The sequence below is a fragment of the Ceratotherium simum genome, chromosome 22, assembly GCF_057802395.1.
Source record: "Ceratotherium simum simum isolate JZ-2026a chromosome 22, ASM5780239v1, whole genome shotgun sequence".
Lineage (NCBI taxonomy): Eukaryota > Metazoa > Chordata > Mammalia > Perissodactyla > Rhinocerotidae > Ceratotherium > Ceratotherium simum.
In genome coordinates this window covers 17909622-17923131 of record NC_141921.1, presented here as the reverse complement: position 1 = coordinate 17923131, position 13510 = coordinate 17909622, and the positions used below count along the sequence as shown (strand labels likewise).

Here is a 13510-nt window from a genome sequence, read left to right as displayed (position 1 = left end):
CCGCCCACGAAGAGTCGCGGGGCAGCAGAGAGGGGAAACAATGGCAGTGGGGGCTGCAGGGCACGCTGGGGTCAGCACTGACCGCTAGTGGGAGGGGCGAGTGGCCGCTTCTGGGGGCGACAGCAGGCGGCTGTGGAGGGCGCTGCTCGAGGTGGTGGCTGGTCACCGCGGATCGGAAGGACGTTCCGGGAGCGCGCCCCAGCGCGCGGCAGAGCCCCAGAGCCGGCAGCCGCGCCCAGCGGACCGGCACCCAGCGGCACCTGGCGGCAGCTCCAGGCCCGCGCTGCCCCGCCAGCACGTGCCCGTCAGACCCCGCCCCGCGATCACGTGTACATCAGGCCCCGCCCCTGGACGCCCGGGCCCCGCCCCCTCCCTCCCCCTCCCTCTGCCGTTGCTGCGGACCGGCTGCGGCGACGTCGGGAGACCCTCGGCTGCGGCGGCGCCAGGTGAGTCTGCGTGGCCGCGCGGCTGGCGGGCCGGGGCAGGGTCGCTGGGGGCGGCCCGCGCGAGGGCCGGCGCGAGGCCTGAGGGTGCGGGCGCCTCCCGCGAAGTCCCCCGCTCTTCATCCACCGCGTCCCCACCCGGGTCCCTGACGCCCTCTGCCTTGCTAGGGCCGGGGGCCGCGGACCGTCTACCGACGTGGGTTCCCCACCCTCAGAACCCAGGGTTCAGGGCAAACGGCGTTGCGGGTGGGAGCCGGGTTCTGCCCAGAGCAGCCTCGCGTGGCCGGGGGTGGGCGGTGGTCTGGGCCGGCTCTGCGCGCTGGGGGCGCTAGGCTCCTAGAGGACGCTGCGCACCCTGAATTAATCAGGGAGCCTCGACGTTCTCCCAGAACCAACTAGAACCCTTGGGGCCCCGCTAGGGATGCGAATACCACAGGAGGGGTTTGGGGTTGAGGCGCGGCCTCCAGATGGGAGACCGCCTCTCCAGCGCTCAGTCCCCCTTAGTTGGGGGAGGCCGCATGGTGCGCACTTGGAAAGCCTCAGGGCCTCCAGTCCCCACACACGCTCCGCCAGCCAGGGGAGGGTGCCCCCTGGACCCTCTCCTCTCTGCACTGCTCCTCGTTGAATTCCCTGGGGAGGAAGGGAAAAAGCAAACATATTTTCCCCGGAGGAGAAAGCTTGAGTCTGATTAGTGTTTAGGCTTATTGAAAAATTGATTATCATATTCGTCCTGGCAAGCGTTGATGGAGGGAGAGAAGGCATCTGGGGTTTGGGCAGGTGGGATTGGGGGTGGAGGGGCACCTTTGGTAGAGACCCCCTCTGCGCGGGTTGTTGGCTTCCTCTCTCAGACCAGCAGCGGGGGAGAGGGGGTTTCTTTAACCCATCTGGGTCAGACCCCCTGGAGGAGAGACAGATTGTGCCTCTCCTGATGCCTGTGGACCCCTACCCTGTAGCTGGGTTCTCTGAAGCCCAGAGCCTGACTGCTGGTCTCTGTTGTCCTGGGTCAGGCGAGGCCCTCAAGCACCTGCATGGCCTCGCAAGCCTGCTGCTGCTCCTCTGTGGCCCTGCACAGAAGGGCTGCCCATCCTGGCCGGGCTGCCCAGCTACTCTGTGCAGTGGCTGTGCGCTGTGGGCAAGTGCACTTGTCCAAGGCAGGTGATGTGATGCGTGAGGCCCAGAGGACAGGATGGGGAGTGCAGCAAACTGGAGAGCAGGCGCCCCAGGGAGGCCCGCCTCTTGGCTCTGCTTAATTGTTGTATGGGAGAGTGCCTGCCTGCTATGGCTAGATCACCCCCATTTGTTTATAAGAAGGCAGAAAATCAGGTTTTGATATGAAATTTCCATTTTTAAAGTGTCGGAAACTAATTTAAAAAAAAACACACAGTGGCTGCCAGACTAAAATACATGGCCCTATGGCTGGCAGTTTGCAACCTCGGTTTTATTTCACACCTTAAGAGGTGGGAATGTGTTTCATGTCTAAATATCCAGCCAATAGACTCTTGAGCAGCCTCTTCCATCAGGCATATTTCTGCCTGAAGAAAAGGGGCGTGAGTGCTTCCTAGTGGGATTTCTGGGTCATATCTGTAAGAGGTTTGCAGGGTTGTGTAAAGCTGCCTTGGTAGTTGGCTGTTTACCCCAGCTGAGTCAGACATGTGTTCCCAAAGAGTTTTTCCTCCTTGAGTTTAATATTCTTAATGATGCCTTCTGACGTTTTCACTCTGTTTTCCACACATTTGTCACCACTTCTGCTTTTGGATCTCTGTTCTGGGAAATCTGAGGCTTACATGGAAGATTGATTTTTAACACCCTTTGAATTGTTTGTTGGCTGTAATATTTGCATGCAATTATGACACTTTAAAAATAGGAGACCACAGGGTTTGGAAAAAAGAATCTTCTGGGCAGATGAGTAAATGGAAAGGCCAGCCTTTAATTTTGTTAACATCCCAATTACTTCGCTGTAACCCTTGTGACGATTTCTGTCTCTTGTGATGCACTGCCTGGTTTTGTCCCGGGGACACGGCCCAAGCCTGGCTGACTGCACCCCTGCTGCATCGTGTGGGTTGGAAAGTTCATGTGTCCCACTGGCCAGCAGAGGTCACTATTCCACAGTTGTTAGAGGAGAAAATGCCTACAGTCCACACCACTTCTCTTTTGTTTGAGGGAGGTTTTACTCATAGTGCTGGTAGGAGAGTTTTGAGTCATACCTGTCTGTATTTTCCATATGTTCTTTAAAAAATCATTTATTTTTATATATTGTGTTTAAAGTGCTGACGGCTTGAGCAGGCTTCTGTAGGTAGTTGCCTGTGGGGGGAGAACAGCACCATCTGTTAGGCACCTAGTAGGTCCTGGAACCCGTGCCCCACACTCTACATGCATCACCCTTACCGGCCGTCTGTCCTCCAGGGCTGTTGTGAGTTCACCTGTTTTCTGGACGAGGAGGCTGAGGTGAGGGGAGGAGAGATGATTTGCCCAAGGACACACAGCTAGTGGAGATGGGAGTCAGATGGGGAGATCTGTCCTCAAAGCCAGGCGCTTAAGTTTCTTGGAGTTGTACTTTTTCCTCAAGAAGGGATATTTCAGCAGCCTTAAGCAGCAATCATTAAGAATGTATGAGAAGAGTATATATTTTTGATGCAAAACCTTATACATAGCTTACTGTTTTTCTTCTGCAATTTCAGCCTGTAATTTGCTTGAAGAAGCTAGACTCTACTTTCTACTTCTTGGTCTTTGAAAAATGGAAACTGTGATGTTCTGTGAGGCTTTGCTCCTTCTCCACATGAAAACAAATGTTAGTAATACATGGTCTCCAAAAATGTCTCAAGCTTAATACCCATTTGGTAAGTAAAGTTCACTAAAAAGATTTCTAATCTCAGTTTACACGTCCAACTGCAAACTTTTTAGCTTTGAAAAGAGACTGTTTGTGAATGAAAAGATAAATATTTTATTGGAATTTTATTTATTCATGTTTTAAAAGACAAATCACTAGGATTTTCCATAAAGCTGGAGAGTTACAAGAGGACAGCTGTGTTCATCTCTAGATAATGAGTGGCCAGTTTGACCCCTGTTCTCCCTGAAGAGGTCATGTGAGAACAGTAAGAAAAGGCTTTGTATCTTTTGGGCTGTGATAAAAGGGCATTTGGTTCTGGAGTCTTAACAAATTCACCTGGCATACTGTTGTCCATTGTTCTTTCAAATTTTTAGATGTTTTGTGATTGCTATTAACTATAAATGTTATTATTATTAGAACAGAAAACCATATTACCCTTTTAGATCTTCTTAATTAGCTAATAAAATGTAGCTGACTCCCTGCTGTTGTCAGCAAACACTTAAGTTTTCCCAGGGATAGCGAGTAGCTCAGGGTAGTAAAAGCACAGCTCTGGGGGGGGGCGGGGTCGAGTGGCTATAAGCAAACATCTGTGGTGGTGAGCACTGGAGAACGAGTGGGGGGTGGCGTGGGATTCTGTTTTAGATGGGGGTGGTCAGGGAAGGCCTTCCTGATGAAGTGAGGTTTGGCCAGAGGCCTGACTGAGGTAAGGGAGAGGATACGTGGAAACCTGGGGGAAGAGTTGCAAGAAGCAGAAGGACCCCTAGACCCGAGCATGGCTGATTAGTTCAAGGCCAGGGAGGGGAGGAGTGGGAGGTGAGGGCAGAGACGTAGGAGGGACCAGGTCACGTCAGGCCTGGTAGGCGACAGTAAGGACTACTCTTACTCTGAGTTGGGCAGCCACTGGAAGATTCTGAGCAAAGGACCAATATAGGCCCACTCACGTTTTAAAAGATGAAATCTGGCTGTTCTGTGGAAAGTAGACTGGAGAGGGGAGTGGCAGGTCCGAACGAAAGTGGGGAGACTAGTTAGGAGGCTACTGCTGGGAGAAAGGAAGGTGATGGGAGGAAAGTGGTAGAGGGACAGTGACGAGAAGCAGGCAGGTCTGGGGCTCTCATGAAGGAAGGAAGAGGTGCTGAGAATTGCTGGTGGGATGGTCGTGGCTGTGGAAGAAAACAAGTCATTAACATTGACTCAGAGGTCTTTGGCTCACAGTTGGTGGAATGAAATTGCCATTTGCTGAGATAGGCGAGGAGTGGGTTTACGGGGAGGTGTTACTGGCCACACAAGAGAGAGACCAAAGTGAAAACTGGAACGCCAGGCTAATGGCAAGGAAAGGGTTCTATTGAAGGCAGCCAGAGGAGGAGACGGGAGCTAGAACTCAAATCCACCTCCTGGAGGGAAAAAGGTAGGGGTATTTATTTCAGGTGATGTCAGCCAAAAGACCAGAGTGAGCCCTCAAATTCCTCTCCTCAAAAGATGGGAGGCAGGGGTTTGTAAAGGTTGCAAGGAATGCAGCTGCTTGTTGGGAGGGGGCGCCTGTGGCCTTGCTGGTCAGCGCTTTCCCACCAGCCTGCGTTTGGCCTTGTGAGGCTGCTGGCAGGGAGGAGGAGGGTGAGATGAGGGAATCCGCAGGTGGGTGTCCTTGGTTGTCTGACTCTATGATGGGTGGTGGATTGTGGTGCCAGGAAGCCAAGGAGTTGGGCTCTGGGAAGCGTCAGCGTCTTGATATTCTCGGGATATCAGTTTCTTGTAATAAACCTCAAGGATCAGTAATTAGCTAAAACTTCAGTGTGAGCCCAGCATGAGGCCACATGGGCTTTTAACAATTTGTAACTTCTATTTGCCTTTTGTATGTGGGGGGATAGGAAGGTTAAAGAAACTGATATTTATATGTGAATGTAACTAAAGAAGCAAGGAAGGGGATGGGTGTTTTTGGTTTTAAACCCATGTATGCTGGGTTTAATAATGTAGGGGAACAGATATCAGGGCTGGCATCAGACGGAGATGGGTTAGTTAAGGTTGGCGGCATATAACTGAAAAACTCAAAATAATGGTGGCTTAAGTAGCATAGAAATTTATTTGTTTATTTTGTCACATAAAAGAAGATCCAGAAACAGGCTGTTTCAGGATGACTCCCTGAGGTTATCAGGGATTCAGGCTCATTCTGGCCCCAAGGGGTGGTCCGCATCCCTGTGGGCCATCCTCCGGCTCTCGTTTTTGTGGCTTGGGTGGCCATGGGTGAATCTCAGAGGGTCTGTGCCCAGGCCTCAGTTTCCCCATTTGTCCAAAGAGGGCTGGTCTCGGTGGAGGAGGATATGGACAGGGGGGCGCAGGGGCTTGTCACTACGTTGTGACTGCAGGTGGCCTGCGCGTTCAACCAGCCAGAGAGGGAAGTACAGGCTGCTTCTGCCAGCAGGTGCTTCTGTGGGTTTGTCAGGTCAGGGTTGGTGTGGGACGCTAACCCACTTTAGAGATGAGGAATAAACCAAGGGGCTGTTACCTGCCCAAACCTCCAGCCACCGGGGGTGGGACAAGAAGGGGGTGGCTGCCCTCACTCCCACGTGCTTGTGCTGTCTCCCTCTCCAGGATCCTGGCACCCTGCACTTCGAGGTGGCTGAGGCCACATGGCCACAAGAGGCTGAAGGTGGCCCTGGTGCTCTGGGTCCCTGCTGCCCGCAGGCCTCAGCACCACACAGCCTTCAGGGTCACCTTGAGTGGCAGCTGTGGGAATGGCGGTTGGTGACCTGCTGCCCAGCCACCCGCTGCCTCCCCGCGTTCAGGACCTCCTCTGGGCCCCCCCAAGACTACTGTCGCTCCAAGGCCGCCACCACCGGGAAGGGTAAGTCTCTCTCTCTTTTTTTTTTTGTTTATTGTCGTAACATTGGTTTATAACATTGTATAAATTTCAGGTGTACGTCATTATACTTCTGTTTCTGCATGGATTACATCATGTTCTCATGTTCACCACCCAAATACTAATTACAATCCATCACCACACACGTGCCTAATTATCCCTTTCGCCCTCCTCCCTCCCCCCTTTCCCTCTGGTAACCACCAATCCAATCTCTGTCTCTAGTGTTTGTTTGTTGTTATTATCTACTACTTAATGAGTGAGATCATAGGATATTTGACCTTCTCCCTCTGACTTATTTCACTTTGCATAATACCCTCAATGTCCATCCATGTTGTCACAAATGGCTGGATTTCATCGTTTCTTATGGCTGAGTAGTATTCCATTGTGTATAAATACCACATCTTCTTTATCAGTTCTTCCCTTGATGGGCACTTAGGTTGCTTCCGCGTCTTGGCTATTGTGAATAATGCTGCAGTGAACAAGGGGGTGCATGTATCTTTACGCATTGGTGTTTTCACGTTCTTTGGCTAGATACCCAGCAGTGGAATAGCTGGGTTGTGTGGTAGTTCTATCCTTAATTTTTTCAGGAATCTTCATACTGTTTTCCATAGTGGCTGTACCAGTTTGCACTCCCACCAGCAGTGTATGAGAGTTCCCTTCTCTCCACACCCTCTCCAACACTTGTTTCCTGTCTTGTTAATTATAGCCATTCTCACGGGCGTGAGGTGATATCTCATTGTAGTTTTGATTTGCATTTCCCTGAACATTTTTTTTTTTGAGGAAGATCAGCCCTGAGCTAACATGTGTGCTAATCCTCCTCTTTTTGCTGAGGAAGACCGGCTCTGAGCTAACATCTATTACCAATCCTCCTCCTTTTTTTTTTTCCCCCCAAAGCCCCAGTAGATAGTTGTATGTCATAGTTGCACATCCTTCTAGTTGCTGTATGTGGGACGCGGCCACAGCATGGCCGGAGAAGTGGCGCGTCAGTGCGCGCCTGGGATCTGAACCCGCTAAGCCACGGGGCTGGCCCTGTTGAACATCTTTTCATGTGCCTGTTGGCCATCTGTATATCTTCTTTGGAGAAATGTCTCTTCAGGTTTTTTGCCCATTTTTTAATTGGGTTGTTAGTTTTTTTGTTGTTGAGATGCATCAGTTCTTTGTATATTTTGGAGATTAAGCCCTTATCAGATGTATGGTTTGCAAATATCTTCTCCCAATTGTTAGGTTGTCTTTTCATTTTGTTGATGGTTTCCTTTGCTGTGCAGAAGGTTTTTAGTTTGATGTAGTCCCATTTGTTTATTTTTTCTATTGTTTCTCTTGCCCGGTCAGACATGGTACTTGAAAATATGTTGCTAAGACTGATGTCAAAGAGCATACTGCCTATGTTTTCTTCAAGAAGTTTCATGGTTTCAGGTCTTACATTCAAGTCTTTAATCCATTTTGAGTTAATTTTTGTGTATGGTGTAAGGTAATGGTCTACTTTCATTTTTTTGCATGTGGCTGTCCAGTTTTCCCAACACCTGAGACTACCGTCCTTCCAAGGCCACCGCCACTGGGAAGAGTAAGTCTCTTCCTGCCATCTTACCTGGCATATGGCACGGGTGTGGAGAGATTTGTGCGTGGCTGCCACATGCCTTTGTAGGCATCCTCCAGAGAACTTGGTGGACGTGTCTTTGAAGTTCATCGCTTTCTCTCTAGTTGTTTGGGACTTGCTTGTCATTCTGAAATGATTCCTGTTGAGAAAACATTTAATTTAAATTCAGTAGCCCTATTTTGGGGAAATGGTGTGTATAGAATTCAGATTACATAATTTTGCTTCTGTATGTTTTTGATAAAAATTTTGTTGAAGCTTGTCAAAATCTTAGTATAAATTAGGGTAACAACTAGAGTATCTCCATCTTTGAGCTGGCTAAAGGCATATTTTAAAGTATTCCAGTCTTCCTCAATAACAAAACCAGAGGCCTTCAGCAGGACCCCTCCCCTCTTGAGACCCCATCTGTCAAGTAAGGAGCTTATTATACCAGATGATTTCTGGATTCCTGATGGAAAATTTTATAAATCTATAATCCAGCCTGAATCAAGTCTTGACTTAAAAAATGGTTTTTCTGCACTCGACACTTCAGAAGGATCATCTTTGGTCAAAAGTTACTTGGCAATACCCTTCTCCCCGTGTGGCTGGTGGGGATGAGGTGCAGGCCCCAGTATGGTTAATGAGTCAAAGTCAGCAATGGTGTTGGCGTCTCATGAACATGTTCTTCTCATTACAGTCCATTATTATTGAGCTATTATTTATAAGGTTCATGCCAACAGATAATTAACCAGAAATTGGGAAACTGTTAAGGTGCTGTCGTGTCATCCCCACCCACCCCCTCTTTTTTTTCCCCCTAAGAGAAGCCGAGGCTTTGGGATGTGATTATATCAGCGTCAAGACGTCCTGGTTCTATTTCCAGGTGGTTCTCAAGAGAGACAAAAACAGGAGGTAGTAAGCATGCAGGACGTTAAACTGTGTGAGCAGAGATTCAAGGAACCCTTCACCCTCCAGAATGACTAGGGGGTCTAAAGTGTTAGTCTCTGTGGTTATCTAGTTATAATCTGTTTGAATGAAGCAAAGGTATGCTGCGCTTTAGGTAATGATCAAATAAAATAAATAAATGTGAGTTTTGGCCTTACTACAAACTAAAGCAAAAGAAAAAAGACATAGTCAGAAAACTGCATTTGGTCATGTGGGTTCTGGATGAAAAGACAGATGCCTGGATTGGAAGATGAAACGGTTCAGTCAGGGGGTGAAAGAAAGAGAGAAAGGAAAAGCATGCAGTGTATTCCAGAAAACTCTGCTATTAATAAAGAGCAATCAGCTGAGACCTCAATCAGTTACAGCCCCTTGAGGTGGTATCTGGTTGTGATTCTGCTTTTTCCTTGGCTTCTGAAATCTACCGCCGTTTCTGGTTTAATGTCTCTTTCGTAATACTTGCCTGTTTTTAATAAACTTTATTGAGTAATTACCTCTTTTAATCCCCTTTTCTTTTTCTTTTTCTTTTTTTTGTGAGGAAGATCAGCCCTGTGCTAACATCTGCCAATCCTCCTCTTTTTTTGCTGAGGAACACTGCCCTGGGCTAACATCCGTGCCCATCTTCCTCCACTTTATATGGGATGCTGCCACAGCATGGCTTGCCAAGCAGTGCGTCGGTATGCACCCGGGATCCAAACCGGCGAACCCCGGGCCACCGCAGCGGAGTGCGCGCACTTAACCACTTGTGCCACCGAGCCGGCCCCTTAATCCCCTTTTCAAAGTCCTAAAAATGATTGTTACTTAAATAATCAGCAACAATTATCAGGGACAGAAGCAACCAGCAGGCCTTGTAGTTGTGTCCCAAACACAGAAATCAAGGGGAAATCTATGAAGGAGACTTTTTTCAAGAAAGGTGGCTAATTAAATAAGGTAAATGGGGGAAATTATGCAAACAATATCTGGAATAATCCTCTAACCGCCCCACGTTATTCATTTAGTCATTCGTTCGACTGTTTTTGAGCATCTGCTCAGTGGTAAATCCAGTTCTGAGTTCTGGGTACCTACTCTGACCTCTGTCCAGTGGCCTTGTGTGTGGCAGGTGAGGCAGACCCATAAATCCTTAGGAAAAGTAGAAGGGCATTCTCACCTTTTAACCAATGAGGCCAGTGTCAATTTCTTTAGAAAACTGGGAAAAACTTGTTTTTGTTAAATCAACTAGTTGTTTGACTGACTTGACCTCTGAAGTCAATCAGAATCATTAATCAAGTAGACAGCTATAGGGGGAGCTGGACCTGAAAGTTTTAGTAAGTCCTACTATGTCACATTTGCAACTCTTATCAATTAAAGTCAAATCAGAGTTAACTCAATAAATGTTACTTAACAGATACTTGCTAAACATGTGCTGAGTAAATGAGTGATTATTCATTCAATTATTCATTGAGTAATCCTGAAATCCATTTCATTCCTTCTCAGATTTTAATGTACATATGAATGATGTGCTAGTCTTATAAAAATGCAGATTCTGATTCAATCAGCCTGGAATGGGGCCTGAAATTCTCCATCTGTAACAAGCTCCTAGGAGATGCCAATGTTACTAGTCCATGAATCTCACCTTTAGTAACAAAAATGTCCTTAGTAGACAACAGTCATATAGGAAGCTACTGAAAGTCATGGCTCCTGCAGTATGTCACATTTCCGTCGTTTATCAGTGGTGTGGTCTTCGGAAAGTTACTTAACTCTTTGAATCTTACTGTCCTCATCTTTTAAGTAGGGAAGGTGATACCTACCTCACTCATTGTTATGTGAATCAAATGATATAATGAGTATTCTACTTATATAATCCCTTATCTTTAATTAGCATTATTATTAGTCCTTAAGTAGAGGTGATTAATGAGGATCTTTCTGTGAATGCATAGTAACTTTATTGGCAAACTAATACAAATGAGTGTTCTGAGATGTGAAGCCTTAATGAAGTGCTTGCTAGACATACAGGCACACACACGTGTAGCATATTTCTTAACTACTAAAGCAGTTAAGTATGGGACCCGATTTTGCATGGTTTACAATAGGATACTCTGTCATTGTAGCATGTTAATTATTATTTACAAAGTCATTGTTAAAAATGAGATGTCCTTGTATAACAAAGGCCCACAGCCACTATTGTATGGATAGCACAGAAAGAGGTTGGAAATTGATGATTTATGGATCAGGAAATAACAGCCCTCAACTCTCCTGACTTCCCTAGCCATGTTGGGCAGTTTTGCATCCCCTTTTGGTTGTCAGCTGTGTTTGTATTAATGGTGATAGCTTTGCAGGCTGAAGCAGGATATGTACGTTCTTGGAGGTGCTGTCTGGAAATTCTCCCAGCATGACTGGGAGGCCAAGGGCAGACTGTTGCTGCTCATCCATCAGAAGCATCATGTGTTCTGACCTCAAACACAGTCCATGTCATTCACTGTCACAGGACAAAGGGTCTGACTCTATTCCCACGCGCCAGTGCCCACTAAACACTAGATGGTGTCGCCTTCCTTTGAGAAACATTTGTACGTTAATTTTTGCATTTACAGCAGGCCAAGTATTAGACTCTATGGGATTTGGAAAGCTTGGAAAATGATTTTAAAGAAGAGCTGCAAATATTTAAAGATTTGAGAAGTAAGATATGCGAGAATAGTGAAAGAGAGAAGGTAAAGCCAAGGGCACCTCAACACACCCTCTTACTAGGAACATTTGGAATCAACCCCCTACACCCTGCATTAGATCTAATGATTCTTCTGTTTACATTATTCTAAGAATTTGCTTCTATTCATCTTATAACACGCATTTAATTCCATCATATGTCTGGTTATTTATCACTTATTTCATTTCATCTAGGAGGTTGTGTAGATACATGCCTTACTCATCCTGGCTATCTCCCAGAGTGCCAGAAATAGTGATTTCTTTCAGTAAATGTTTGTTAAATAAATACATGGTGTATAAATGACCAGCATTGCATACATATAATTAATATGGTTCAGGAAGTGTATCGCCATACTACATCATTAATGCAAACATAGCTGACAACCAAAAGGTGATATAAGGACGTAGAAATTGTGTTGGAGGAGACTAGAACTAAGCATTGTCTACAAATAGTCTGAGTGTCATGGTGTCACTGGCCTGTGGAATAACAAAGAGATTCAGAATTGTTTACTGAGAAAAGTATAAAATTTACTTGCAAGAAAATTTCTATTCCGGCAAGTTGAGATGCTCCATTAAGTCAAATACACAGTTATCTCTGTATTTACCGCAGTAAAACATCTGTGCCATCCCCATGCCTGGTGCCTCTGAGCACATTGCTGCTCTTCTCTTAAACAGCAACACACTGCCTTCTCTTCAGATTCTCCAAGGGAATCCAGTCTTGACATGAGAGCCACTAGCTGATAGCAACGGCCTCTCTGGGACAGCTGAAGTTCGAGAGGCATGGGTCACCCGTTCCCGAGTCCATCCTCCTTCAACACTGAAACTGGTCTGTCTGGTCCCAATGATCCCATGATTGCTAAGTCTAAAGGATACCTCTCAAACTTTATCTAACTTGGCTTATCTGCAGCAGTTAACCTGGCTGACCACTCTCTCCTTGAAAGGCTCTCTACGGGCTTCCTGTAACACCACACTCGCCTAGTCTTCCTCCTTTCAGACCCCCCTTCCCAGTCTACTTTTCGTTTGCTGTGCCTTAACTACTGATGCTTCTCAGGGCTTTGTCGTCCCTTCTTCTCTCCTTCTCAGGCTACACACTCCTTTGAATGCCCTCATCTTCTCTCACAATTTTAAGTATCGTTTATCCCCCTTCATATGTAATATGAAGCTTCATATGTCACACTCTCCAGATTTAGTCAATGCTGCATTTTCAGTTTCTAAAATGTAGCTGGTACGTGCATGAGGAAAACTCAATGTCAAAATGTGAAAAATACAAAATATAGGCATGCGCGATTTTGTGTTTGGAAGCCAGGCATCTGTCTTTGAGCCCGCGTTAGAAATCCACAGACTTGCTTGACGCTCTGCCCACCCTCTCCCACGACCTGTTGTTTCCTTGACCCTCCCTGAGCTGCTCTCTGACCTTTGCCTAGACTCCACTGTTGGGAAACCTGACAAGCACTTCTTGCTGGACAAGAAAAGCTGCCATCAAGTTTCCCAGAAATTTTCCACCGTTCAGAAAGGGTTTATGCTTTACCAAAAGACTTCACCTTGGGGCCCTTTCAAATAACCAGCTCTCCAAGGAAATTTAGTATCTGAATCAGCTAATCAAAATGAGACTTACTCACGTTTGGAAAACATGTCTATGATTCTGCCTCACTTTATGTAACTGATATGTCCCTGAAATATATACAGATTGGATAGTTGCAAGCTGAATAATAGTTCAAATCTGTTAATCATGTTGTTAAGGAAAAACAGAAATACTTCTATCAAGTAAATAATAAGCACCTAATATATCTGTTATGCAAATTTGAACTTTATGAAATAAGTGTCCTTATTTTTGGAGGCATACTTGTGCGCACTAGTGTACAAGAGAGGGAGAAGGAGAGATTAACACTTGTCCAGGACCTGGGAGTGTCAGGGATCATGCTGGGGACTGTGGCCTGCCGTTATCAGAGAGCTTAGGTGTGGTTTGGTTTGGTTTTGTGTGTGACAGGATCTAGGCCAGAAAAGCACTTTTGTTCCATAGTCAAAATATTTTTGCTCCCCCAGATCCAAGCCTTTGAGTTTGTTTTTTCCCCACTGCCATTCCCGAGGAAATTCACACCAGACAGACTCCTGGGTATTTCTTTCCACTTAATCTCTTCCCTCCCTTCTCCTTTTCCTGAGACAGTTCAAAGGGACAGATCTCATGGCCAAGCTTTCTACTA

General features: G+C 46.7%; 1 long non-coding RNA gene across 6 annotated transcripts in view; it reads left to right on the top strand.

Moving 5' to 3' along the window:
* Nucleotides 1-379: 379 nt before the first annotated feature.
* LOC147914079 (uncharacterized) overlaps nucleotides 380-13510 on the top strand; it is a 110396-nt gene continuing 97265 nt past the window's right edge. For 2 of the 6 annotated variants that reach the window (XR_015555774.1, XR_015555773.1), the window contains exons 1-3: nucleotides 380-446; nucleotides 3122-3280; nucleotides 5857-6109. This is a non-coding gene — a long non-coding RNA (uncharacterized LOC147914079). The remainder of the gene's footprint in view (nucleotides 447-3121; nucleotides 3281-5856; nucleotides 6110-13510) is intronic. The other 4 variants (XR_015555772.1, XR_015555771.1, XR_015555776.1 and 1 more) reach the window with 2 other exon arrangements.